Genomic DNA, 27,090 nt, shown 5'->3' on the forward strand with positions numbered 1-27,090 from the left:
TGGGACCTGCCGTGAATCCAACCTGTAATGAGCTACAAAAACATTAATCTGTTTAATAATTCAGTGAAACAAGGCTATACCTTTTCACTACCTGATCTGTTATGGTAAAGTATTGCATCATCATGGCTCATGCTGCTGTAGAAGGCTCGAGTGCATAGCGACGCCATCTGTTGGGAGAGATTTGAAACGCCCTCCTCCCTTCCCCTGTCACCTTCCCTCCCAACCCCACTCTCTCTCTCTCTCTCTTTCTCCCTCCTCCTTCTCTCTCTCCTCTCTCTCTCGCCCTCCACCACACTTCTATCCTTCTCTCATCCTCTCCCCCCCACACACACACACAAACACGGATATTGTGGTGATTTATCATTATTTATCTATTATCAGTTTGTAAATCAAGATTTGTGAACGGTAAATGTTTTATTCACTGTGAAAATATTTAGGTGGTTCTCTCTCCAAGTATATCGACTCGTTTTGTTTGAAGCTATACATGTCCCAAAGGACTGGAGGTTCGTGACCCAAACCTTTTGCTACCTTTTCTAGATATTTGTTTTTCTTCGAGTTTGGGTTGGAATAGGACACTTGTTTTCTCTTCCATCGTCGTCTGCTCTGAAAATAAAATAACATTAATAGGAAAAGACTATATATATATATATATATATAATATATATATATATATATATATATATATATATATATATATAACAGTTAGGAAACTGATAAAAATCGTGGCACTAAGTTTATTATTTATACGTGATCATCTTGCTTATTCATGTATTTTATGTGCTTGTTCTTTAAGTAATCAAGCAATTGCTACCCACTTTTAATTTGTCAAACAGCATGTATTATGTTGCTGTGCATCTGATTGCTTTATGTTTGTGGTACTCAAACATGGAGTTCTTTTTTTTTTGTGTTGCACAGAGAAAACTTAATGTTCAGATATATATATATATATATATATATATATATATATATATATATATATATATATATATAATCAAGGTACGCAAACGGCAAGTGTTTAGGTGTTGAATAAGTTTCAGTTGGGTTCGTGTATTTATGTAAGGAGACTTTTTCGCTATTTAGCGATTAAGACATCGATATATTATCTCATATACTCACACATATATTTATATATATATATAGTATAGATATAATATATATATATATTATATGTATATATATATAGATATAAATATATATATATATATATATATATATATATATGTGTGTTGTGTGTGTGTGTGTGTATGTATGCTGTCACATATACTGTAAATCTATACGAATGCCACATTTCCACAACGATGCCGATTTCTCTACCGACCCTTTGCGGAAAAGACTCATCAAGTCTGAACAGCGGCTACAGCCCAAGTTGTTTTTTTTTTTTTTTTTTTTTTTTTTTTTTTTTTTTTGAAGGGAGGGGCCTAGCATCTTCATCCCAAAAGGCTCGCCAAGAACGAGGAGGAAAATCGTTTGGAAAAATAATAATAAGTATAATATAATATATATATATATATATATATATATATATATATATATATACATATATAATATATATATATATATATATACATACGTATATATTAGGGAAAAAGGAGATAGTGATCCTTCAAAACTTCAGTTTTTTCCTCCTTGACCTAACCACAACTGGGATTTTATTATCATTTTTTTTAGATTTAGATTAGATTTATCTTCTCGCCACTGGCCAGTGGCTTAAGGCTGATACAGTTTTTCTCCATCTGTCTCTATCCCGAGCCATTTCCCTCGCTTCCTCTAAGTTTGGATTTCATCCTCAAGATCCCTGACAATTATGTCTATCCACCTCGTTCTTGGTCTACCCAGCGGTCTTCTTCCTATTTGTACTGCTCTCAGTGCTCTCCTGGGGTCTCTATTCTCTTCCATCCTCTCAACATGTCCAAACCATTTCAGCCTTCAATCTTCACCCTGATGTCTTCATTTCTAACATAATCATCCCATTTAATGCCAAGTATTCTTCTCAGCAGCTTCATCTCAAAAGCATCTCAAAAGCATCCAACCTTTTCTCCTCTGTTCTGGTCAGTGCCCAGGTGGACGAGCCATACATCAGGACTGGTATACTACTGCATTGAATATTCTCATCTTAGTTCTCAAGCTGATTTCATGCCTCGACCAAACCTTTTTTTCTCAGAACCTCAAAAGCTCTTGCTGCTCCTAGTTTTTCTTCTTTGTATATCTTCAATTGCCTCCCGTCTGCTGTTACCACACTTCCCAAGTTAAACAAACTTCTCAACTTGCTTGAGTTCCTGTCCTCTGATTGTCATATCCTCCATGTGCACCCAATCATCATCCTTACTCACAACCATGATCTCGCTCTTCTTTGTGCTGATGTTCAAGCCAAAATTCTGTGTCTCTGTCTCCATCCTCATTACCATACCTACCAGCACCAGCCACGTATCAGCAACCAACGCAACATCATCAGCAAAGTCCAAATCCATAAAAACTTCTCCACCAATACTAGCCCCTCTGTTTTCATTCTCCATCACTCTTCTCATTATATGGTCAATAAATATAATACATTAAGGTGGGTGACATAACACATCCCTGTCTTAGCCCACTTCCAACTGGGAACCATTCACTTTGCTGTCCATCCAGCTGTACACAGCTGCACACTCCTTGGTACCAGTTCTTTAGTATCCTTATCACTTTCAGTGGTATACCATAGTGTTCTGCCACTCTCCACATTCCATCTCTCCATACTGAATCATACGCTTTCTCCAAGTCTATAAAAGCACAGAATATTGGCTTTGCATACTCCCATCTCTTCTCAATTATCTGTCTTAAGGTGAAAATTTGATCCACTGTTGACCTTCCACTTCTAAAACCACACTGCTGTTCTCTAAGTTTCTCTTCTACTATAGGTCTTATTCTGTTAAGTATTACTCTCATGAATATCTTCCCTGGGACTGACAGTAAACTTATGCCCCGATAGTTACCACACTCCCTTTTGCTTCCCTTATTTTTATATATTGGTATCATAATTGCCTTTTTCCAATCACTTGGTACCACCTCTGTTCTCCAAACCTATGCTAAAAAACAACTCTTAATGCCTCTATCATCCTTCGTCCTCCTGCTTTTAGCATCTCTGCAGTTATCCCGCACACGCCAGCAGTTTTTCCATTTTTTACAGATTTTAAGGCCTCTTTCACCTCTTCTGCACTAATGTCTTCTTCTTGTACCTCCAGGGCCTCGTTTAAATCTGCAATGCACTCATCCCTACCGGTAGTATCAACATTTAGGAGTCTTTCAAAATACCTTGCAAACAGATTCCTTTTCTCCATTTCGTCTGTGACCAAGTTCCCATCTTCATCCAACATGCCATCACTCCCTCCAAACTTTTTCTGGCTTGCGTTCCTCAAGAATCTCACAGCTGCAAACATAGCCCTGCTCTCGCCAATTTCCATAGCTTCTTCAACTTCGGTAGCTCTTTCTTTCCAAAACATGTTTTGGTCATGCTTCATCCTATCACTTAGTTCTCTCAGCTTTCTATTTCTTCGTCTTTTTAGTTGTTGTTTCTTCTCTAGGTCTTGTTCATCGTCCATTTGAACTCTCAACCTTTGTTGCTCTTCACTTAAAGCTTTTGCTTCATCACTGAACCAAGGTTTGCTGTTACTTCTCTTATAACCTAACACCTCTGTTGCTACGTCCTTAGTATCTGAACTTAATATTGCCCAGGATTCCTCTGAATCCATATCCATATTTTCCATACCAATTAATGCCGCAAATTTGCCTCCTACCTTCACCTCATACTGTTGTTTTAACTCTTTCATTTCTCAACTTATCCACATCAAACTTTATAGTTCTCCTTTTTTCTTGATTGGCCTGTAACTTTATTCTAATCTTGGATATTACGAGTTTGTGGTCAGAAGGAACACGGCAGCCCCTAAAAGTTCTGGTGTCTAATATAGACTTCTTCCATTTCTGATTTACAATAACATAATCTATCAAATTTTGTACCAGTCCATTTGGCGACACCCATGTAGTTTGTGCTCTAATTTATGGTTGAAATATGTGTTTGTTATAGATAACCCAGATGCACCACATAGCTCTAGGAGTCTTCTCCCATTATCATTTCTAGCTCCAATTCCAAATTTTCCAATTGTTCCCTGAAAGCCATCATACTCTCTTCCTACTTTAGCGTTAAAATCCCCCATCAGTAACAACATATCATGTCTTCTAACCCTCTGTATAACTCCAGTTAGCTTTTCATAAAATTCATCCTTCTCTTCTTCTCCACTCTCTTCAGTAGGGGCATACACCTGTATAACAGTGATGTTTGTGTATTTACCTCGCAACCTGCAAGTGACTATTCTCTCATCAATACATTCATAATGCTCCAACATTTTTTCAGCTTTCTTACTCAAAGCAATTGCTACACCTCTCTCATGTTCTCCCTGGTCTTTACCAGAATAGATGAACAAAACATCCTCTATTCTTACTTTTCCACACCCAAGCCACCTAGTTTCACTCAATCCAGCAATTTCCAAGTTGTATCTCTTGATTTCCTGTGCCACTAAACTTGATCTTCCTGTCATATACATTGTTCTCGCATTTAGACATCCAACTCGACAACTTTCTTTTGTGTTGAAGGGTGGCCGACTCCCTTCTGGTGAGGCACCTCTGTGACCATCTTCCACCAACCTCCTCCCACCAATGTCTTGGGGGTTTGGGAGGAAAGCATCATATGAGCCAGTTCGAAGTAAGGGACCAAGGTCCATGGCCACCCTGGCTCGGGCCTCATTAGTATCCTCAGGACCATGGTGAAGCTCACATCTCCCAATGTTCGCAACCCCAACTGTATCAGTTTCTGTCGTAGGGTATCTTTTTATGATGCAGGTTACGAGCCCACACCAAACCCTCCCCATTTATCCGGGCTTGGGACCGGCATGGCAATAAGTAGCCATGGCTGGGTTTTATTATCATTATCATTATTATTATTATTATTATTATTATTAGTAGTAGTAGTAGTAGTAGTTGTAGTAGTAGTAGTAGTATTAGTAGGACATGGATTGCATGTGGATGAACTAGCTTCAGCTAGTAATAGTAAACTTCCACGGTACAGGATTTTGGAAAGAAGTGACTCATCGAAAAGGGGACATCGCATCCTCCGCGACAAGCGAGAGTCGTTGCATTCCACTGCGTTCTGCTTCATGTTTTCACTGCGTTCTGTATAAAAAGGGCACATAATGAAGCGCTCAGCATCCTATTGGTCTAGGCAGAAAATCCTCCACTCGCACAAAATGTTGAAGCGGTAACCCTCGAGACGTCTGTTGTTCATTGCATTATTTTACGACCATACACTTGACATATACATAATGCATCATTAGTTATCTTGTTGCGCTTCGCGAAGAATTTTGCGTTAGTAAATAAACAAATGAAACGCAAAAGCCGACCGTTTCGCGAGAAACGCTCCGTAGGGGAAACCCATCCAATTTACTATGACGCAAAATGACGTCATCACTTGCCAGACGATAGGTACATAAATTGTTTGTTTATATTTTTCTCCAAAGTGAGGAGGCATTATTTGGCATATTTTTCGTCAGGTGCATTCACTTTAGGGAGTATATGTGCATACGCATACTTCAGAGATATTCCATGTGGGAGAATAATACATTTAGTTTTGTGTTACATGGCAACTCGGTTCAAGGAGGCTTCATAAGTACGAGAAGAGTTCTTCTAGGAATTCGATCAAAGTACGCCGAATTTTCCGCCCACACCGCCCATCCCACTATAGCTGTCTTTGGGTTAGAGTCGATAGTAATCATGAATGGGTACGAGACAGACAGAAAAAAAATAGAAATCAACTTTGAACTTTCTGTTTGAACACTTATCTCAATATTTTACCACACACACACACGCGTATATATTATATATATATATATATATATATATATATATATATATATATATATATATATATATATATATATATATATATATATATATATATATATATATATATATATATATATATATATATATATATATAATATATATATATATATATATATATATATATGACTGGTAAAAATGTTCTGTAACAACAGAATTCCATCTAATAAAAGGAGCCCATAAAAACACCAAAATGTAGAGAGAAAGTACTATATTTCAGAGGACTGCTGTCTCTCTCTTCAGGTATATGAATCATATACCTGAAGAGAGAGACAGCAGTCTCTGAAATATAGTACTTTTCTCTCTACAATTTTGGTGTTTTTATGGGCTCCTTTTATTAGATATATATATATATATATATATAGCATTAATGTATGATGGAAATGTCCACTGCGCTGCCTTTTATTTAAAATCTTAACAAAAAAACACAAAACAAAACAAAAAAACATCTAGGTGGAAGGAGTTCAGGAGGCATATGCCGAACTGAAATAGGGGGTCAGGGAGTCAACAAGGAAAAGTTGGATTCATATGCGCATCACATAGAAGGAAGAATTTAAATCATCAATGGACAGGATGTAGAAGCGAGAGATGTGGTAGAGGAGCAGTTGCATATCATGTGAGGATACTGCGCGATGGTATACGAGAAGACGGATGATAAGTCGTCAAGAAGGAAGTGAGAGAGAAGCAAAAAGCGGTGAAAGAAGAGCATGCGGACACCAGCATTAATGAGAAAACGGATCCTAAACTGAAGATGTAAATGGAGGAACGATAATGGAAAGTAATTCAGATCTGCGTGGATGGAGATATTATCATGAGGAGCTGGTGACCTGTATAGTGTAGAGGATATGAGAGGGAGACTGAATGATGCAAGGGTAGAGGAGCTTCATACTAACCTGATAATGCCCATGGAAATGACTTGCAAAGATGGAAAGAGAACATTGAAAGAGTTGAAAGATGGAAAAGACACCGTGAATTCATAGGACTGGTAGTGGGATAGTAGTTCGTTTGGCTGATGTAAGAGTGGAAAACGTTCCACAACGTTCCGAAGAAATGCTCCAGATAACTGACACTTCATTGCACATTGCCGCTGCAACGTCTGTGGAAATCTGAATCTTCACAGATACGACTCACTATTAGACAGTAGTAGTTTATTTCATGATTTTTCCTGATTATCTGCGCCTTCCACAATCTTGGATTTGAGTCGTCTTACCTGACGATACTCTCATAAAGACTTTCTTACGCGTATTTGATTTTCTTTTAATTGAAGGGAACACGCCTCGTTCTATAAGGAAATTTGATAACCTAATCGCATGTCCTGCTAAAAGCAAAAAATGCCAGGGCTTTGCAAATCATTCTGATGGGTGTCATGCTTGCTCTCCAAGTAGAACCTTCTCTACGACCCCATTGCTCCGATTTTCCCTTTGATAAGGATGCAAGAACCATACACGCCGTATGCGCCCAGAATATTAGGAAGGCACCGGATTAGAGAGCGCAGAATCGGAAGCAATGGGTATTGCTTCCATGAGTCTCCATTTGTACGTTCGTGAGCAAGAGCGTACGTGAGTGGATGTTGTTTGCTTACATATTGCCTCATTTCTGTTGCTGGCGCTCATTCGAGTCTTCTGTGCCTTGACAACTTGTCAACATTCTTCAATCCATTGTTGTTTCCTTATGACAGGTTCGGGATGATACGCTGATGCATCATTAGAGGGCACTTGAACTGCTCACTCACACAGTGCGGGAGTATTTCTGCAAGATCTGTGGACCCCAGAATTGTGTTTCCTCCTGCTTCTTTGATCATGCAACACTTAGCTTTCTCGAGCCTTGGGGTCCAAGCTCTGTTGGGTGTTTCGTCATGATAATAGAATCAGCTGAGCTTCCAATGACAGCGGCGATAGTACCTAGCATAAGTGCGGACGATGTTTGCTTGATAGCCCTTCCATCTCGTGATCAGTACTTTAAAACTTGACTCGCAGCTCACTTGAATGGATGAATTTGCTTCCTCTTGTATTGGAGAGCAAGAACTTCGTATTTAATGATACTCTTGTCCTTTGGTCCAGGAAGTTATTTCTCTTTCGCTTGTTGAATGAGAGGTTTTTATTTGCTTGAGTGCACATTGCTTTTCCTGATTCTTAATTTATCTCCGGATTCTGTTTTACATTTTTTCGAGATAGATTATATTGTTGAAATATGCTTTCTACATTTTCAGTATATTCCATATACACATACTTGCATGCATGCATATACATAATATATACATTACACACACACATTTATGCATATATATATATATATAATATATATATATATATATATATATATATATATATATATTAGTCTCCAGTCAGCAATATCACAGTATTTCAGAGGGTTCCTCTTTGTAGAATACCACAGTTTATTTAAGAAACGTTTCGCACACAAAAAAAAAAAACACGGTGCATCATCAGTCTGTGAAAATAAAATCAATTACATTATAAAAGGAATTCACAACAAATTCTAAAAATATTACAAAATTAAAATACTGTAAAAGTTAAAAGTTAAAGATTTAAAAACAAAGCAAAAGAACTTCTGCGGTTGATTTCAAATTATATGACTATGTCATTTCTTTTACACTATCTGACTTTTGATGTGATTGGGATGCAAAACTTGAATCGACGCTCCTGATTTTCAGAACGCCTGAAATCTGGTATTATTCTCCGGGAGCTTGATCGTGGCTCCCTCGAGGCAGGAACTTTGATCGTCGTATCTTTTTTCTCTTGGTGTTTTTAAGACTCGGGACGCACTCTGGCGTAGGATTTCGCTAGATAAACTCATTTCCAGCTTTTTATGTGTATGTTTTCTCTTTGTTGTTGATTGCGCAACTTCATCTCATTTTTTTATCTCCTGTATTTTTCGTAAGATCCATTTTCTTATATTGACCTTGTTCTGTCCCTTTAACCCTTCATAGTTCTTCCTTCACCTTTCAACAAAAACGTTGTGAGATGAGGATACATGAAGGGGCTCCCCATAGATTAAGGTTAGTCTTTTTTTTTTTTTTTATTCTGTCAGGAAATATCAGTTCCCATTTCCCTCGTGTCTTATTCCGTCGAAACCTCTGTAACTTCTTCCAAATGAACACCATATTCTTCGTAAGCTTGAATTTCAGGTCAGTGGTCCCTGTGGTCTTGTTCCCTATGAATAAGCTTCATCTCAATAGTAATATTACACTATCTCATAATGAAAAGTAGACGATCCTCCCACTTCCGCCAATAGAGCGTCCACTATATTTCAGATATATTTGACATGATCGCAAGATTTGCCTTATGTCACTAGGTTACCTCAAAGCTGCTCTTCCACTCTTATTATTTTGACGTCCACGCCTGGTGCCCTTGGAAGAGCTCGACTCAGAGACCAGAGACTGATGGCTCGCTGTCGTCTCTCATGATACTCTTGAGACTTACAAATACGCCCCGTCCTTCTTCTACTGCGATGTCGACAGACCAACACGCAGACAAACATGAACACCGTCATCTGATGATAATCGTCCAGACGGATATTCAGACTAGGAAAGGGCAGGTGGCCGCTAATCCAAAACGTCACAAAGAGGAAAGCGAGACGAAAATCATGACGAGAAAGATGCCGCCACCCAACGTCCGAATCTTAACAGCGGCTCTCTGGTGTTTGGTACGTATTGTGTAACTTCAGTCGATTGCTTCGTTTGTATTTTGGTTAGCTTTGTAACTTCTTCGGCGCTTTATTGGCTTAAATAGAAGCTCAATTGCTCTTGGACGGACCTATGCCCTGTTGTGTCTAATATTGTCATGTTTTCAAATGCACACTTGGTTACCTACGACGTTGTTTTTCCTGTTCGGATTTTGAATTGTTAAAGTCCTTTTGTGCACTACAGATGTTGCTGTCTGCTGAATATATTATTATTATTATTATTATTATTATTATTATTATTATTATTATTATTATTATTATTATTATTATTATTATTATTATTATTATTATTATTATTATTATTATTATTATTATTATTATTATTATTATTAGCTGCTGTCATTAGAACTGCATCTGCGTCATACCTAACTCCCTTTGATTACTCTACAAGGACAGGAAAGCTTAATCCATCACCACCACCATTGTATGTGTACCACATCTGTTGCTGTTGTAAGATTATTGTTATCTGTGCAGGTGTGAACAGTTTTACTTCATATTGTTATTGCACAGTGAACTGTCTACGTCTACGTTGTTCTATTGCCAAAACCTGAAATGAACTGTGTTGTTAGTACTTTCTGTGTCTTGACTTCTATTGCAAGGCTTTGGGTATTCTGTCCCTGCCTTTCATAATCTGTCATTCTCCAAGAGTCATAGAACTTTCCTTACCTTCGAGCTTATTCCTTTGGGTTTGGGCAAGAAAATGGCTCTTGAATAGACGGCATTCACGGTAGCGTCATTGTGCGCTGCCATAACTTGAGTAAATGGCTTAGAGAGGACGCTTTCATTAATACTCTTATACAGAAGATAAACTTTATTCGTATGGAACGAGCTCACAGGGACCACTGACTTAAAATTTAAGCTTCCGTAGAATAGGGCGTTCGTTCATTTGAAAGGAGTAACAAAAGATAGTAGGAAATACAGGAAGATGAGATTAGTGGTTAGAAAAGAAAAATAAATAAATAAAATACAAAGAATTGCTTGAGGGTAGTTATGCATTGCATCTTTGCTTGAACTTTTCAAGTTCCAATTGCACGTCATCCTCAGAGAGACCATCACAAGAGGATGCCGATTGAATGCAAGAAGGGGCACGCAATGATGTGTCATCAGTTCCAGACGATACCAGCTCCAGTTTCCCTGAGATCAGTTCTTTTTTCCAAAGAAAGCTCCGAAGGTTCATCACGCCCCATTCGACTCAGGAATCCCCGGGGAGGCGACAAAAACTGGCTTTCGCACCGGAAGGGTCACACTCTGCGGGGAGCGTGTATAGGGGAGGATGTGATCGATTTAAAAACGAGATTTGGCTCCGCTCTATTCGCTCGGGTCATTTGCGGGGAGATTCCTGGCCTTGGCGCGCGAGAACCGAGCAAAAACTCGTCTCCCGAACTGGACGGCAACGTCACCGATACGTCATTGGTCAGGAATTCATGACGTTGCGGGCCTTTGCCGTAAGCGCACGCTCCTCTTTATTTATTTTCTTTCCTCAGCATTTACACTTTTATATAGTATTGTATTCCTGGAAAATTCGTAAAATTGCCTACCTAGTAAATACCATGTGCGTGATCATGTAAGTCTTCCTCTCATTCATTTGTGTGTGTGTGTGTGGGTTTGTGTGTGTTTGAATAAAAGTAGGACTTGCATGAACGTGTGCATGATGTTCAGTAGGTAGACAGTTTTACGATTTTTCCTGGAATAATACCAGGAACATATACAAATACGCACACACATATCAAGAGAGACGAGATGAGAGGAGATAAATCCGAGAAGGACAGACACACCTTGAATTTTTTGATAAATGAACAGGAGCCATGATTGATGGTGTGGAGCTGTTGACAGGTGTATGAAACAGAGTTAATCGTTCATGGTGAGGAGAAGCAGTGGTAACAGGTGGAAAATGTTTGTAAAAGCAGAAGGTTAAGAGTGGATGTTATCAAGGAAACCATGGATGTTGAGTTGGGTCGTGGAAGAATGGGGAAATGTTATGAACATAGGGGTGGGTCATAGAATGACCACATAAGTATACGTTTGAGTGTATGTAAAATCATTTGAGCCAATTCAGCTTTACGTAAGTCAAGTTATATGTGGATATGGAAGTTGAGTGTAAATGACGAAACAAAAGTTTTACGTTTTGAAGTGTTTGTTAAGAATATGTGAAGTCAGAATGACTGAATGGTTATAACTGATTATATAGCGATATAAGATACAGCAAGGTCTAGACCTTGAGGTAAAGAGGCTCGAGTCGATGAAGAACCGGATGAAAGTGTTTCAAAGTTGGTTTGTTTATGTGGAGAGAAACAAGACGTTTAGTTGGTTCGAAGAATAGAATATAAAAAATATGGATTGTTTTGTTCTCATGAAAATGAGGAAAAGGGTTTAAGATACGTGGTATGCATCGAAGAACGTCCATATTGATGAAAATTCCCCAGTCTTGGGAGACGAAGCTTGGACCCTAAAATTGAGCATATCAAAGCAAATACACATCTCTTTTTGCCTGGCTCTGGGTTTTGGGTCCTTAGATTGGCAGTCCCTCCCATAAGGCAGGGGGTAGAGGAGTTGGGGCGTTCCAGATAGAAATCCTGGATCTCTACCTACAACCTGTTTAAAGAATAACACTGATGCCGTTTTGATTTGATCGCCGTAACTGGAGCTCCAGGAGTTGGCTTTTAATGGCTGGCTTCGGATGAATAAGGATCTTTGACATAAGGCAAGAGGTGCTTTACCAAGAATAGAATTCCTTGAAATGTAAAGTGCGTGTTTGTTTGTGTGTGTGTGTGTGTGTAGAGTCTGCAGGCGATAATTGCTTGGTATTTTACTGGCCGCTCCAGAAGTAAGAGCCTGTGCTATAAAAAACCCGCTTTACCTAAAGCGACTTGCATAGATGACCTTTGCAATTCGGAAAGGGTTTCACGTCGCCAGGTTTGTTCTTTCGGTAAAACCAGAAACTGTCCTTTAAGATTCGGTTCAGTTGTTTGCAACCTATGAAGATTTGAAGGTTTTCCTAATTCCCTCAAGATATAACCGCCATATTCCTTGAATGACACAATCCCTGTTCGGTTGTGTAGCGAGATAGTTACCGAGAAGACGTATGTCGGTCTTTAATTAATGCTTTTATTCAAGATGAATAAGCCTTCGTGTAGAACAAGCTTTAAAAGAAAGTAAGTTGCCAAGTCGGAGAGAAAACACGACGAGAAGATATCAAATAAATGAAGTTAAATAAAGAAAAATAAGAAAAAAGTAAAATAGATTTTCAAGCAAAATATTAACAATATCCACGAAAGCCTAGGACTATGTGTGAAAAACTCAGAAGGAAGTGACTAGCAAGTAAAACCATAGCGCGTAAATCAACAAACATATGAATGGTCACGTGCAAAAACAAAGCTAGGCGAAAAAAAACTGATGCAGTGGCGGACGGCGTTCTGCTAGGGGAAGTCCCTTCTGCCGTCGTATCCTCTTCGTCCCGGTCGGAAGAAAAAATAATGATCTGATGTCCGACGAAAAGTAAAGATTGGCTTCAATTTTTTTGGGGGGGTAGGGTGGTGGTGGCGGGAATTGTGTTACTGGGACCTTCAAAGAAAGAACAACGCAAGAAACTGCCACATTCATACTTAAACTATTGAATCGTTTATAAACCTCTTGTGCTGCATCATATACCTACGCAGAACAGGATCACCAGCAGTATTTTGAACACCCTATAAAACAGTGCTATTTACACACACGTATAATATATATATATATATATATATATATATATATATATATATATATATATATATGTGTGTGTGTGTGTGTGTGTGTGTGTGTGTGTGTGTGTTTGCGTTTGTGTTTATGCTTTCAGTAGTAGGATGTCTTTTGCATATTTCGGCTTACTATTCTTTGTCGCTATTTACGTGAAAACGCATGAGCAATAATGTATACTTACTCTTCTTACTTTAAAAGGTAGCCAATAAAGTTCAAAATTCCTTCGTCGTGGCCAGTTTTACCGCCTATATTTAAATAGTTTTGCTGTTTTTCATATAAAGTTTTTAGGATTATTTTTCATCCTCTTACTATATATTCTGTTCTGTCTTTATTTCAATCATTTTTACTTATTTATAGTATGCATGGGCGTTTTATTTAGTGGAACTGTAAACTTTAATTGAAAATATATGGGACTTGCCGGATGGACTAAATGAGTGCTGAAAGTAAGGTCCACAAAACTAAGCTCAATTATGATAATGGAGTCAAGGTCGCCAGACGCCAGTGCCGTAGTCCCCAAGAAATTCATAGCAGAATACTACATCAAAGTGACAGACGAAAATATAGCAAATAGATTTTACGTGATTTTCAAAACGACTATCAGGGAATTTTGACTTAAACCAGCCTATGGGCAGAGGCCGAGAGCATCATACATGTTCCATGTTGAAGATTTCCTGCCAGTCCCTGACTTGTATGTATGTGGGAAGTCTCATGATCAACGACTCTGTCTTTGATGAAATGTCCACAGATTTCTGATTGCTGTTCATTGTGGAAACATTGATAGCAAACTGCATTTAGTCACTAAATGTAGTTTGCTATCAATGTTTCCACAATGAACAGCAGACTCTCTGGCTGACAAGTACAAGAGGAAAACGAAAGCATAATTTTTATACACAGTGTCACTGAAAACGTAGTGAAGAACACGTTTTCCAAGTGTTGAAATAGTCCTTTGTATCTATCTGGTTGTGAAGGCAAGGAAATTTGGCAGTGAAAGATCTTTCATTAAAATAATATTCACCAATAATAGGACAAATTGTAGAATAAGACCACTGGAACGAGTCGACAGCCTAATAACAATGATCTTCGATTTGATTTCGGCAACCTTGTTTTAGGGTTTCGCCGCTCACAAGACCAGGAAGTCCTCGGTTTGTTGGTTTTACTAAAACCAAAAGAAAAAATAACTATCTACGTCATTCCTTACAGTACAATTAATTGTCAAATATCCTGTACCCATCAATGCAGAATTGGTGAATATCAATATTTCCAGGCCAGAGTATACGACCCATTTCATGCAGAGTTTTTTTCTGAATAAACAATCGTAGAACTAAAAGAACCCTCAATAGTTTAGAGGATTCACCTTTTAATACAACACACTTATAAGAAAACGTGTAGTTAAGAGTGATAATGACATGCCCGGCAAAATGATTAATAAATAGTCCCAAAGTCTTACTGGCGTGTGGATAATACATGCTTACTCATTTCATTTTTAATTGGTCAGTGAGCAAACGACATTGAGCATACAGTGTAATTAAAATGAGTTTGGGTTATGAATTCTGTTGACCTTAGTGATAATGTAAATATATAGCCAACCGGTAAAAGTCCCGATTGGAAGAAGAAGAAGACTTGAATTGTAGTGTTTACGTTGTTTACTATACCCTGGTGGCTTGGAGTAATAGACCTACTAAGGTTTGTGCATTTAACACATTATTGTGTATATATATTAAGACCTTTCGAGATCTTACAGTAGCCTAGGCCCAGTATGTGCTAGTAAATTAGCTTTCTTGAAGTAATCGAATAGCATTGACTCAGGACACTTGATTGTCAATAGGCTACCTAGTATATACCTACCTACCTGGTAGCTACTACCTAGTAGTAGTAGGTACTTGTGGCCTACGCCATTCTAGACAGGATCTAGCTAATGCCTATACTACCTTGGATAAGCCATAAGAATTTAGCGGCTGATATCTACTAGGTTGATAAAGATAGCTAATTTTTATCCTAGAGTAATGAATTACCTAGGTAACCAAATATCTCGCTGAAACACAAAGCTTCTCAGTTTTGGGCTAGAATCCTAGGCCTAGTAGCTAGGTAGATCAGTAGTGAACAGTTGAGACTGCGTACTGGTAGGCTCTAATTAGCTATTGTTTGGGAGTAATGTTACCATACTAATTTCTCCTCAAATACATGGCAGACAGTATTTTATATCTATTTCTGACCACTTTTATTTAGAGACCGCATGTTTTTTCCGAGTCCCCTGCCCCTATTCTCTAAGTAAAGCACCTATGAGGGTGGCTTCAATGGAAAACGAAGTTTTCAGGTCAGAGAACAGAAAATTCGCAGATTACACGTTTGTAAATTGGTGGCATTAGCCTATGTCTCCCTTTTGGAGAAGAAATTGAACGAAACCCCTGGTTCTTAGGGTAAATGACCGAATGGCAACGTAGCGGCCACCTCTCTCGGAACGTAGCCACTTCCCAAAAAGTTGTAGAATTATGCAATTTTTTGATACTTTAGGAGAAAGCGCTTACTTCAAGAGTAACGTAGAGGTCTCGGTGTGCTCCTAGGATGGGCCACAACTCTGACTGATGCTCATGGCAGTGAATTCAAGTATTTTTTCAGAAAGATGGCTGCATTCTGGGATAGGTATTGTTTTTTTCTGCACTACCCTATCTAGAAATGGAAGTGTAGGCCTAGTGAAAACCTGGATGATTCAGGCTAGCTTCGACATTTTGTGGAAATACACACTTAATATGTCAGTTTCTAAATTGCTATTCGTAAATAAATGTTACAGTAGCCTATATATGTGATTCATACTTCATTTTGTCAAACAACAATTACCTAGTCTACTAATATACAGGAACTTCAAACTTTGAACTGTTCAAACACTTGCATTGATCATGAAATCATCCTTAAAAGATTTTTCAACAGGGAGACATCTTAGCCTAACCCCACTGTAGGATTCCATACCCTAACCTGGCTGGGTGACTTGCTTCCCTTGCTTCCCTCCAACATGATGGCATGCATAGTAGAATGATGTGTGCGCATCTGTGTTGGACTACGCAACTACCAAATGAGAGGAATATTAACCAGCCACATTCCTTCCCTAACATTGCTTACAAACATTATGAAAAAAAACAATACTGTTTGTCTACCTTATTCAAAGTAGTTTTATTCAGATTCTTGTTCCTAAAATACACAGACTTGGCCTTGTGAGTCTAACCATCATTATACAGGTATCTCATGCTGCCTTAATTAGGTGTGTTGTTTATGCGACTGAAATTGTAAATTATTTTGATATAAGAACAGAAAATTAGTAAATCTTGGAGAAAACTCATCCTTCAATTTTTGGGGAAAGTGAAAGATCATTAAGCCTTGCTTGCTAGGTTGCTTCTTGTCTGTCTGTGGAAGCCAATTTAGGCTTGGCTAAGAAACCTTTCCCTCCAAAGTAAGGTCCATGCATGGACGTGTTTGGTGGGCAGAGGGTAATTTCAAAATTGTTTCGCCAAAAGCTACAATGACCCCACTCTTTTATTTGTCCTAATTTATATTGGAGTCTTGTAAGTCCTATTATGAAGAAAAATTTGTTGATGTCTACCACCAGAACCAACATCAATAAGTCAAGTTTAAAGCAGCTGCTTAGCAAACTATGAAGCCAAGTGCTGCATATTGTAGATTTTGGTGGGGTACTGGTCTATCTCCTTTAAAGATTATGATAAAATAGGATTCTACTTGTACATATTCTGTTATTCTCTCTTTAGAAATAAAATCAAGCTCCTCTAGAACACAGAGCTCTCCAAAACATCAAACCTTTTTTCAAATACAGATGGAAGTCATTGCTCAGTATCTCCTCCAACTTTTTTTTTCATGTTTTAGTCTGATTTGCTGATAATAGTACTGTATATTTAATTCAGTTGTATTCATGATCCATTAAATTAATATTTGTTCTGATATGAATACAAACCATCAGTCCTTTACAATAGGAATGTAACTTGCGGCAGCTGGAACCGATTGTAAGCTTCGAACAAGAGAGTTCTGTAGTTAACTGCTTGTCCGACAGTCCACGCACCGCGTGACTGGGAGGTGAAGATCCACTTTGCTTTCGGCTGTGCTGGGTGACAGACGTGTTCTCCACTTCTCTCTGCCCGCCTTTCGTCATATGCTTTGTTTTCTCCAAACCTTGGTTTGCTTTTGTGTGAATTGTTCTCAATACTGTAAGTACGTGTGCTTGTATTATTACAATTTATTATGGATTCTCGTGAGCTGGAGAGTTCCCCATCAGCCGCAGGACTTGCCCTGGTGTGGAGGGCTGTAGGTGTGGGGCCTTCCGCTCCTTTCCGAGGTAGACCCTCATGAATTGTGTGCTCGGTGTCGGGGTCATGAATGCTCTCGCGCCGAACCCTGTGATATTTGTGTTTTGTGGTTGGAGGAGCAGTGGGTGTGCTTGAGAGGGGAGGAAGCGACGTAGCCTGCTAGGGAGTCATCGGAAAGTTCTCCGGCTACTCCCCTGGTCACGGAGACGTCGTCTTCTCTCCTCCCTCCATCTCAGCTCCCGCGTATGGCTCCTTCCCCTTGGGGGGGGGTTCTCACTCCTTCTCTTCGTCCGATCCTTCGAGCGTGGAGGAGGGGGCTAGGTACCCCGACATCCAATTGTACTCGGGGTCTTCCGTTTGCTCGGGGTGGGACTTGTCCCCCCCCCCCCCCCAGGCAAGGGGGAACCTCTCCTACTAACCTGACCTTTGCTTCCTCAGGTGCGATTGCTGCGGGTGATGACCTTGGCCAGGTGTGGCACTCGCTGGATCTCCAGGGGACACCAAGTATTTGGGGGCTGTTGGATCACCAGGCGAGTGGCTCTGCTCCAGTGACTCATGGACCGGTGACCACACCACCACCACCGTCGTTCGACCCCAGGGTGTATACGCAGCATATTACTACGGTGACCCCTTCAGCTGCAGTGCAGGCGCCGTTGTCCTGCGTTCCGAGGAGGGTCGTAACACCGCCGCCTGGGTTCGCCACTCTTGCTTCAGCACCCGACTTCCGGTGCCCCAAGAGCTCGCCCCTGGACCTGCCACCAGTACCCAGGAAATCGGTGGCCGCTGCCCCGCCTCCGGCTGTACCTGCCGTTCCTGCCATGCCTGCCGTACCAGCTGTACCTGTTTTACCTGGTCCAGCCCCTGCCGACGTCGTTCCTGCCCGTGGGGTTGCTGCCCCAGTCGCAGTTCCTTCTGGATAGGTGCAGCCGGGCCATGTTGCTTTGGCAATTGCCCCGGCTCTGTCCTGGATGGAGGACCTGACGACTGTCCTGAGGAAGCTGACGAAGAAGAAGAAGAGGAAGAGGAAGAAGGTGTCGTCGTCGTCTTCATCATCTTCGTCGTCATCTCTTGCTGCCCTTCCCCTTTGACTTCCAAGGCTTCATAGCCGAGGAAGAAGAAGGCTGTCTCCTCCTCCCCCCCCCCCCCCCCCCAAGAAGTCTCCTTCGGGAACTTCTAAGGGCCCGTCTCATTCCGGTGGGACGGGAGCGTCTTCCGCTGGTCCTCCCGCTCCTTTGGGAGTGGGGCCCGTCTCTCCTTCCACGAGGAAGAAGAAGACGGGGACCAGAGGAGTACCGGCTAACACCGGTACCTCCTCATCTGGTGCTAGGGGCTCTGCCACTGCACCAGGTTCCGTCTCAGCCTCTCGTTCGCGAGAGGTACCAAGTGTATGGTCGCCCGCAGGTGACAGTGCAGCCTAAGTCCAGGCTTCCGAATTCGCTCGGCGCCAGCACCGAGGCACGGAGCGGAAGACAGGTGAGAGTTGCTCAGGTGACTCCCGCCAGGCCAGCGATCGCTCTCGTAGCGATACGCGGGTCCTTAGGGTTGACGCGATGGTCCCAGACCGGCTGCGGGTTGAGACAAGGAAGAGGCCCCCTCGGTCGCCTCGACACACCGTGAGGACAGGCCCCGCTCCCACCGCTACAGCGGACTCTGCAGGTCCCCTGACCGCCGCTCCCATCGGGACTGGGCGGGTAGGGGGACCGGTAGCAGCAGCTCCTCTGACGCTCGGGACCGGAGCCGTTGTTCTCGGTCCAGCCGCTCTCCCCCCGGAGAGCCGCGCGACCAGGCCTGCAGCTTGATCGCCACCAGGGGTTGGCGATTGCCTGCAGCCCCCCAAGCACACCGGTTCTGCTGGTGGGCGAGGGGGGAGCGTCAGGTCTTCCTCTCCGATTCCTTCAACTTCCTCAGGTTACGCCGGGAAGAGCGAGGCGATCCGGAGTGACCGTGAGGAGCGCACTCCTCACGGTCCCACCACAACGCCCTACGAGCCTGGCACGGTCTTAGGACCGACCAGGTCGTATGCGCAAGTGGCAGGAGGAGATTGGGAGGGGTCTCTTGTAGTTCCTCTTCTGGAAGGAGGAGGTTCTCGGGAGGCACTCTTGTTGGAGGGACTTGACGGTCCTACTCCACAAGACGCAGTCACTCCCGAGATCCAGAGGGCGTTTGCAGAGGTTATTGCGCTGATTCGTCAGCATAACGACCTTGGGGAGGGATCGCTGCTCCCACCTTCTGAGCCTACCTCCAGGCTTGAGTCGTTCTGGGGTCCTAAGAAGGAACCCAAGACGACAATGGGTCTGCTGCAATCGGCCCTTGCTGACTCGGTGCTGGGCCAGGTGGACTCTCTCGTCTCCGGACAGGTGGGTTCGCTACGGTCCAGCAGGTCTTCCAAAGCTACTTTACCCGCCTCTACTGCGACAGAGGAGATTCTATGTGCCATCGGAGGACCCCCTGCCGCCCAAACAGGTTAACCCGGAGTTAGCTAGGCTAACCTGGGGTTGTCTTTGCAGCAGCTCCTGTCGGAGAACTTATGGTTCTTGCAGCAAGAGGCACTCGCCTTGGAATCAACCGCCATGGCGGCATTCCAAGCAGTCTCCTGCTTAGACCTGTGGTCCCTCACGGTGTCTAAGGTCGCGGCCACCTCAGAAAATATTACTCCTGAAGGTGACCAGGCTTTCGGGAGACTGTGCCCACCAGACGGCAAACCTGTGGGCCAACCTGGTTCTTCGGCGTGGGGACGCAGTCCTCACCCGAGTGACCAGGGCGGCTGGGCGTGAGGCGACTCTGGGTCTTTGCAATGGACCGGTGCGGAGTTCCTCCTCTCTCTTTCCTGGAGAGATGGTGGACGCTGCGGTGGAGCAACGGCGCACTGATGACAGTGACCGTCTAGTACACCAGGCAGTCTCAAAGGCGTCTGGGCAGCCTCGAGCTACTGCGGCCAAGCCCAAGAGCTTGGTTAGCGCTTCCTCTGCGGCCAAGACGATCGCATCGTTGAAGCCCAGGGGAAAGACTCTGCCTTCGACTTCTAGGAGCAACTGTAACCAGCCCTCCTCCCAGCCCTACTTCTCACGAGGGGGAGCTGGGTTAGAAGCCGAAGAGAGGCGAGAAACGCTAGGGACGGTGTTCCCCCTCACCTGCTGCCGGGAGTTGGGGGGTGCCTGGCGAGCCATTGGGCAACTTGGCAGTGCTATGGGGCGGAGACCTGGATAGTAGACGTCCTTTGGGAGGGGTATTTACTACCCTTCGAGTCTCGGCCACCCCTCACCTCCAACCCGGTCCACCTTCAGACCTACGTACCTGGAACATCCAAGGACGTAGCACTTCGGCAGGAAGTCCAAGCCATGCTGAGCAAGGAGCTGTGGATAGCGTCAGGGATCGGTCACCGGGCTTCTACAGCTGCCTTTTCCTGATGGAGAAATCTTCGGGGGGCTGGCGGCCGGTGATAGATCTCTCTCCCCTGAACTGATTAGTTTGCCAGTCTCGGTTCACAATGGAGACAGCATGCTCCGTGCTCGACTCCATCAGGGAGAACGACTTCATGCTTTCAGTGGATTTGAAGGACGCGTATTTCCAGATACCCGTTCATCAGTCCTCCAGGAAGTACCTCCGCGACGGGACGGTGTACCAATTCAGGGCAATTTGCTTCGGTCTCTCAACCGCCCCACAGGTGTTCATGCGAGTGCTCACTCTGGTGTCTGCTTGGGCCCACTGGTCAGGGATACGTCTTTTGAGGTATCCCGATGACTGGTGAGTCCTGGCGAGCTCCCGCTCGTAGTTGCTACAGGACAGAGATCGACTCCTCGAGTTCTGCCGCAATCTGGGGATCGTGGTGAACTTCGGAAAGTCAGATCTCGAGCCCAAGCAGAGGATGAAGTACCTGGGTATGCTGATCGATTCGGTAGCAGGACAAGTCTTCCCTGCAGACTCGCGGATCAGCAGATTCAGGGAGGCAGCCTACCAGTTCCTGTCTCGGCAAGAACAGTCAGCTCAGCAATGGCAAGTCGTGATCGGTCACCTGTCGTCACTCGAGAAGTTAGTCCCTCACGGGCGTCTTCACCTGCGGTCTCTCCAGTGGAGACTAAAGGAGAGTTGGTCACAGGAAAGAGACCCTCCTACTTCCACGTGTCCCTCACAGAGGAAGTGAGGCAGGACCTAGCCTGGTGGCTGGACGACAGGAACCTTGCAAGAGGAGTGCCTCTTTGCACACTCCCCCCCCCGGAGATGTTGCTGTTTTCAGACGCGTCAACCGAGGGATGGGGCGCACACCTGGAGGAGTTGCTGGCTGCAGGAGTGTGGGATCATCACGACGAGCACCTTCACATCAACGTCCTGGATCTCAAGGCAGCGTTCCTCGCTCTCCAAGAGTTCCAGGACCGTCTGATGGGACACTCGGTGTTGTTGATGTGCGACAACACCATAGTAGTGGCATACGTCAACAAACAGGGGGGCCTAGTGTCCCTCCCGTTGCACCAGTTGACGTTGCAAGAGGAATGTAGTAGCAGACAAGCTCAGCCGTCGGGATCAGGTGATAGGGACCAAATGGTCCCTACACCCAGACGTGGCGGAAAGGCTTTTCAACCTGTGGGGGCGTCCAGTCGTGGACCTGTTCGCCACCCAGCACAACAGAAAACTTCAGGTTTTCTACTCGGCTTAGCCGGACCCATGGGTAGCTGCAGAGGACGCTCTTCAACACCCGTGGGACAACCTCTTCGTTTACGCCTTTCCCCCGTTCTGTCTGATTCACAAGGTGATCAGCCGAGTGCTGGCCACCCCAAATCTCCGGATGATCCTGGTGGCTCCAGTATCCGGACCTGCTGGCTCTTCTTGCAGGAGCACTGAGAGAGATTCCCCCTTGGTGTCGTAGACAGGGTCTATCTCCTCTCAGAGCCACTCTTCAGCAAGTAGCAGATTTCCTCATTTTCATTCCCCAAGAGAAGCTCCTCTCTGTCTCCGCAGTCAAAGGATACATGGCCGCCCTGGCTGTAGTCCTGAAACTGAGGGGAGTGGATATCTCGAACTCGTTCGAGATCTCCCTGCTAATGAGGAGATTCGAGAGTCTTGCCCACCTAGGGAACTCAGGCCCTCGGGATGGGACATGGCTCTTGTCCTTAGGAGTTTGACTCGAAGTCCCTTCGAGCCACTCCAAGAGTCATCAGACTTCTTGCTGGCCCTGGCATCGGCGAAGAGAGTTGGGGAATTTCATGGCTTCCTTCGACGTCGAGCATTCCAGGGGATGGGGATCTGTGACGCTCTATTTAGTCCCGAACTTCGTAGCGAAGACTCAGAATCCTTCGGTCCCTGGCGACTGGTTCGAGTCTTTCACGGTCCCCTCCCCATTGGACTTCACCGACAACGATGCGGATGAAATGCTGCTTTGTCCTGTGAGGGTGCTACGGCGCTATCTGAAGAGAACTCGGCACCTCAGGCCTGAGTGTCGACGCCTCTTTGTTAGCAACGGGGTGACCAAGAAAGAAGTATCCAAGAACACTCTTTCTTTCTGGCTGCTTGAGGTGATCAGGAGGGTGTACGAAGCTGATGGTAGCGACGACATCCATACCCTTTGTCCGAGAGCCCACAAAGTCAGAGGTATTGGTCCTTCACTTGCGTTCCGCAAGAACTTCTCCGTGGCGCAGGTCCTGAAGGCAGGGGTCTGGACCAACCAGACCACCTTCACCTCCTTCTACCTCTGGATATAGCCCACAGGTCCTTGGATTATTTTTCCTTGGGACCTGTGGTGGCTGCTCAACAAGTTGTGTAGCTTACCCAGCACCCGAGCGGACAGAACAGCATCGCATCCTTGTGTGACTGCATGAATGGATGAGTGAAGGAGAGTGCGACTGGCCTCTCTTCCCCATCTTTTTCTCTCCCTCTACCTGTGGGCAGAGGGATGCGATCGTCACTACGCTGGAACAGGAGACCGATGCAGGTGAGCTACTCAACCGAGCCCCATCTTACCCCTTTCATTAGGGATAGGAGCGATTATCCACCACTTTCCTCAACAAGGGGGGGAGAAGTGGAAGCCAACAAGAGACAAACCCATGACTTCATATTGCCTCTTGCAATAGGAACAAGTTCTTGCTTGCTAGTTTGTTCATGACACTTACCTGCCAGATATATATATAGCTGTATTCTCTGACGACCGACAGAATTTCGAAACTCCCGGCAAACGCAGTGGTCGGCTAGGTGGTTAGTACCCATTCCCGCCGCTGGGAGGCGGATACCGGGAACCATTCCCATTTTCTATTCAGATTTTCTTCTGTCGCCGGTCGGTAAACATCTGTTTCATACATTCAACTTCCCTGTCAGATATATACTTAGCTATAGACTCCGTCGTCCCCGACAGAAATTCAAATTTCGCGGCACACACTACAGGTAGGTCAGGTGATCCCGCCGCCTGCCGCTGGGTGGCAGGAATAGGAACTATTACCGTTTTAAGCCAGATTTTTCTCTGTCGCGGTACTAGTAACATCGTTGCTAGTTCCTCCTGACTTGAATTTCGAATTTCATTACGCCGTTGATCTTTTGGACTGCTATTTGGTGACGTATTGGATCTTTGGTTTGGCATACGCTATTGTGGACTGTTTTTTGGATTTGGCTTTGGAATTTCTCATAATGTCTGACGTGTCGATTTCGTTCAGAGTGTGTGTGAATGAGAATTGTTTTGTGAGACTGCCGAAAGCTTCGGTGGATCCTCACACCTCTTGTAAATCAGCCTAGAAGGAAGGATAGATTTCTCCCTATCAAAAGATCCCGTCCTTTAGAACTATCTGAGAGCTCGGACGAGGCGCCTGCCAGAAGCTTGGCGCCAGCCAGACGTCAGGCTACTGTCAAGCGCAAAACGCCGTCAAGGCGACAAGATGTGTATAGGGAACTTCCTACGAGGAAGAAAGTACATGAGATGTCCGTATCGAGGAGTAAAATTGGAACTCCCGAAATCGGACGAACTTCTGAAAGGAAGCGCAAAGAGCCTCTGGAGCGCCTCAAGCGCCTGAAATGAGGCATAAAGCTCTTCAAGTAAAAGGAATGAGGCGCAGCGCGCCTGAAAAGCCTGAGTTGGCTAAAAGGAAATATTTAACTCCTGGAGAGCCTAGAGCGCCTGATATGAAACATAGGGCGCCTGGAGAGCCTAGAACGCCTCAAAGGAAAAGCAAAGAGCCTAGGGAGCCTGAGGCGCCTGAAAGAATAAGCAAAGCGCCTAAAGAGCCTGAGGCGCCTGAAACGAGGCGCAAAGCGCCTGAAGCGCCTGAAGCGTCCGAATGGAGGCGCAAGGCGCCTGCAAAGCCTGAAGGACGTAAAGCGTCTAGAGCGCCTGAAAGCAGGCGCAAGGATTTGTACAACCCAAAATACAATTTGGATGAGTTATCGGAATTTGAAGCGGACTTGGAGGCTCCTCTTTGGGATTTTTCTCAAGATCAATTTTCCCCTGACAGGGCCTCTAGGTGTCGCACAGGTGATCGTAGCCCCTGTCGGGAAGGAATTGATCATGAAAAAAGAGAACGACATATAAGGACTTCTTCTGGTAGGGACGAAAGTTGTCGCACAAGCGGCCGCCGTCCTTGTCAGGAGGGCCTTAGGGTAAAAGAACAACATCGGCCTTCTCCTGGCAGGGACTCAAGATGTCGCACAAGCGACCGTAGCCCTTGTCAGGTTGCAGTCGGTGTTGCTGCAAGCCCTGTGCATTCCCGAGAGAGGAGTCCCCCGGTCGCGTACTCTTCTCCGAATAAAACTCAACCAGAATTAGAGGATGTTTCGGACTATGAAGAAAACAAGGGGGCAGGTCTTTCTGATTATAAGATACTAGCAGCCCTCTTGTTAAAAGAATTTGGAGAGTCTCTGAGTCCTGCTGCCCCTCCTTCTCCTCGGTCTTTATTTTCGAGTACGAAGGCTGCGAAGTCCTCCTCTTTCTTGAAGATGCAACCGACCATTTCAATGAAGAGGGCTTTGCAGTCAGTCGGGAATTGGCTTAAAACCAAGGAGGAGGCGGGGAAGACTGTGTTTACCTGTCCCCCTTCCAGGCTATCAGGGAAGAGAGGGATTTGGTATAGCACAGGGGAATCTATGGGACTTTCTCTTCCCTCATCTGCTGAAGCGGACTTCTCGACCTTGGTGGATTCGGCAAGGAGGCATGCACTTCCAGCAGCCAAAACAAAAGCTGGACAATGTCTGAAATGGACCATCTCCTCAAGGGAATATTCCATGTCTTGGAAGTTTTTAACTTCCTAGATTGGTCCCTTGGGGCTTTGGCCAACAAGACTCAAGACCCTCAGTTTTTGGAACCAGAAGTCTTGCATAGTGTTTTGGCATGCATGGACAAGGCAGTGCAGGACGGATCGGCTGAAGTGGCATCCTTGTCGGGACAGGAGTATTAAAGAAGAGGGCTGTCTTTGGTTCTTTTCTTACCAAAGCAGTCTCTCCAGTACAGAGGGCTTCTCTTTTATACGCCCCTCTGTCTAAACAGCTGTTTCTTTCAGTTGGTAAAGGACATTTCCCATACGCTTACTGAGAAGCAACACAGGATTTGACTGGTACATTCTGCTAAGAAGCCTAGGCCAGCTGCTTCTGTTCGAAGAGGGAGTCAACACCTGCCCAACAGCCCTTTCGAGGTAGAGCTTTTAGCCGAGCCCCAAGGAAGAGAGGAGGAGAGAAAAGAGGAAGATCTTCCATTAGAGTTCCAAAGAAGAACGCAAAATGAGATTCCAGTCCTCCAATCACCAGTAGGGGCCAGACTTCTGGGATTCTCGGAAGCATGGGCTTCAATGAAAGCAGATTCTTGGTCCCTACAAGTGCTGAGAAAGGATACCTCATCCCCTTCAAGAACAGACCTCCATTGACGACGACTCCGAGGGAGCTGTCGGCGAGATACAAGGACCCTGTAAAGAGAGAGATCCTTCTTGGACTGGTGCAGCAAATGTTGAGAAGGAGGCCATCGAGGTAGTACAGGATCCGCACTCCCGAGGTTTTTACAATCGCCTATTTTTGGTGCCGAAAGCCTCGGGGGGGGTGGAGGCCTGTCCTGGACGTGAGTGCATTGAATCGCTTCGTGGAGAAGACAAAGTTCTCCATGGAGACATCCAACTCGGTTCTCTCTGCTCTCCGTCCAGGAGATTGGATGGTCTCCCTCGACCTGCAAGATGCATACTTTCACGTCCCCTGCATCATTCGTCGAAGAAATATCTTCGATTCATGGTACAGGGAAGGATTTTATCAGTTCAGGGCTTTGTGTTTCGGCCTCTCGACGGCTCCTCAGGTGTTTACAGCGTTGATGAGAAATGTAGCAAGATGGCTACATCTGAAGGGGGTGAGGATATCTCTTTACCTAGACGATTGGCTTATAAGAGCGCAGACAAGACAAAAGTGCTTGGAGGACTTGGAGATAGCTCTTCAGTTGACCAGATCTCTCGGATTGCTCGTAAACCTCGAGAAGTCT

At 44.3% G+C, this 27,090-nt stretch overlaps 1 protein-coding gene across 4 annotated transcripts in view; it reads left to right on the forward strand.

Annotated features, from left to right (window-relative positions):
• LOC135198084 (pleiotropic regulator 1-like) overlaps positions 1 to 27,090 on the forward strand; it is a 142,099-nt gene that overhangs the window by 72,696 nt on the left and 42,313 nt on the right. The window contains exon 1 of one of the 4 annotated variants that reach the window (XM_064225511.1): positions 14,884 to 15,042. The exons of 2 other annotated variants lie outside the window; for them this stretch is intronic. The gene's annotated coding sequence lies outside the window, so the exon portion shown is untranslated. Of the gene's footprint in view, positions 1 to 14,883; positions 15,043 to 15,456; positions 15,480 to 27,090 lie in introns of those variants that run through there. One more of the 4 variants, XM_064225512.1, reaches the window with a different exon arrangement.

This window comes from Macrobrachium nipponense, chromosome 21 (assembly GCF_015104395.2).
Source record: "Macrobrachium nipponense isolate FS-2020 chromosome 21, ASM1510439v2, whole genome shotgun sequence".
In the NCBI taxonomy this organism is placed as follows: Eukaryota; Metazoa; Arthropoda; class Malacostraca; order Decapoda; family Palaemonidae; genus Macrobrachium; species Macrobrachium nipponense.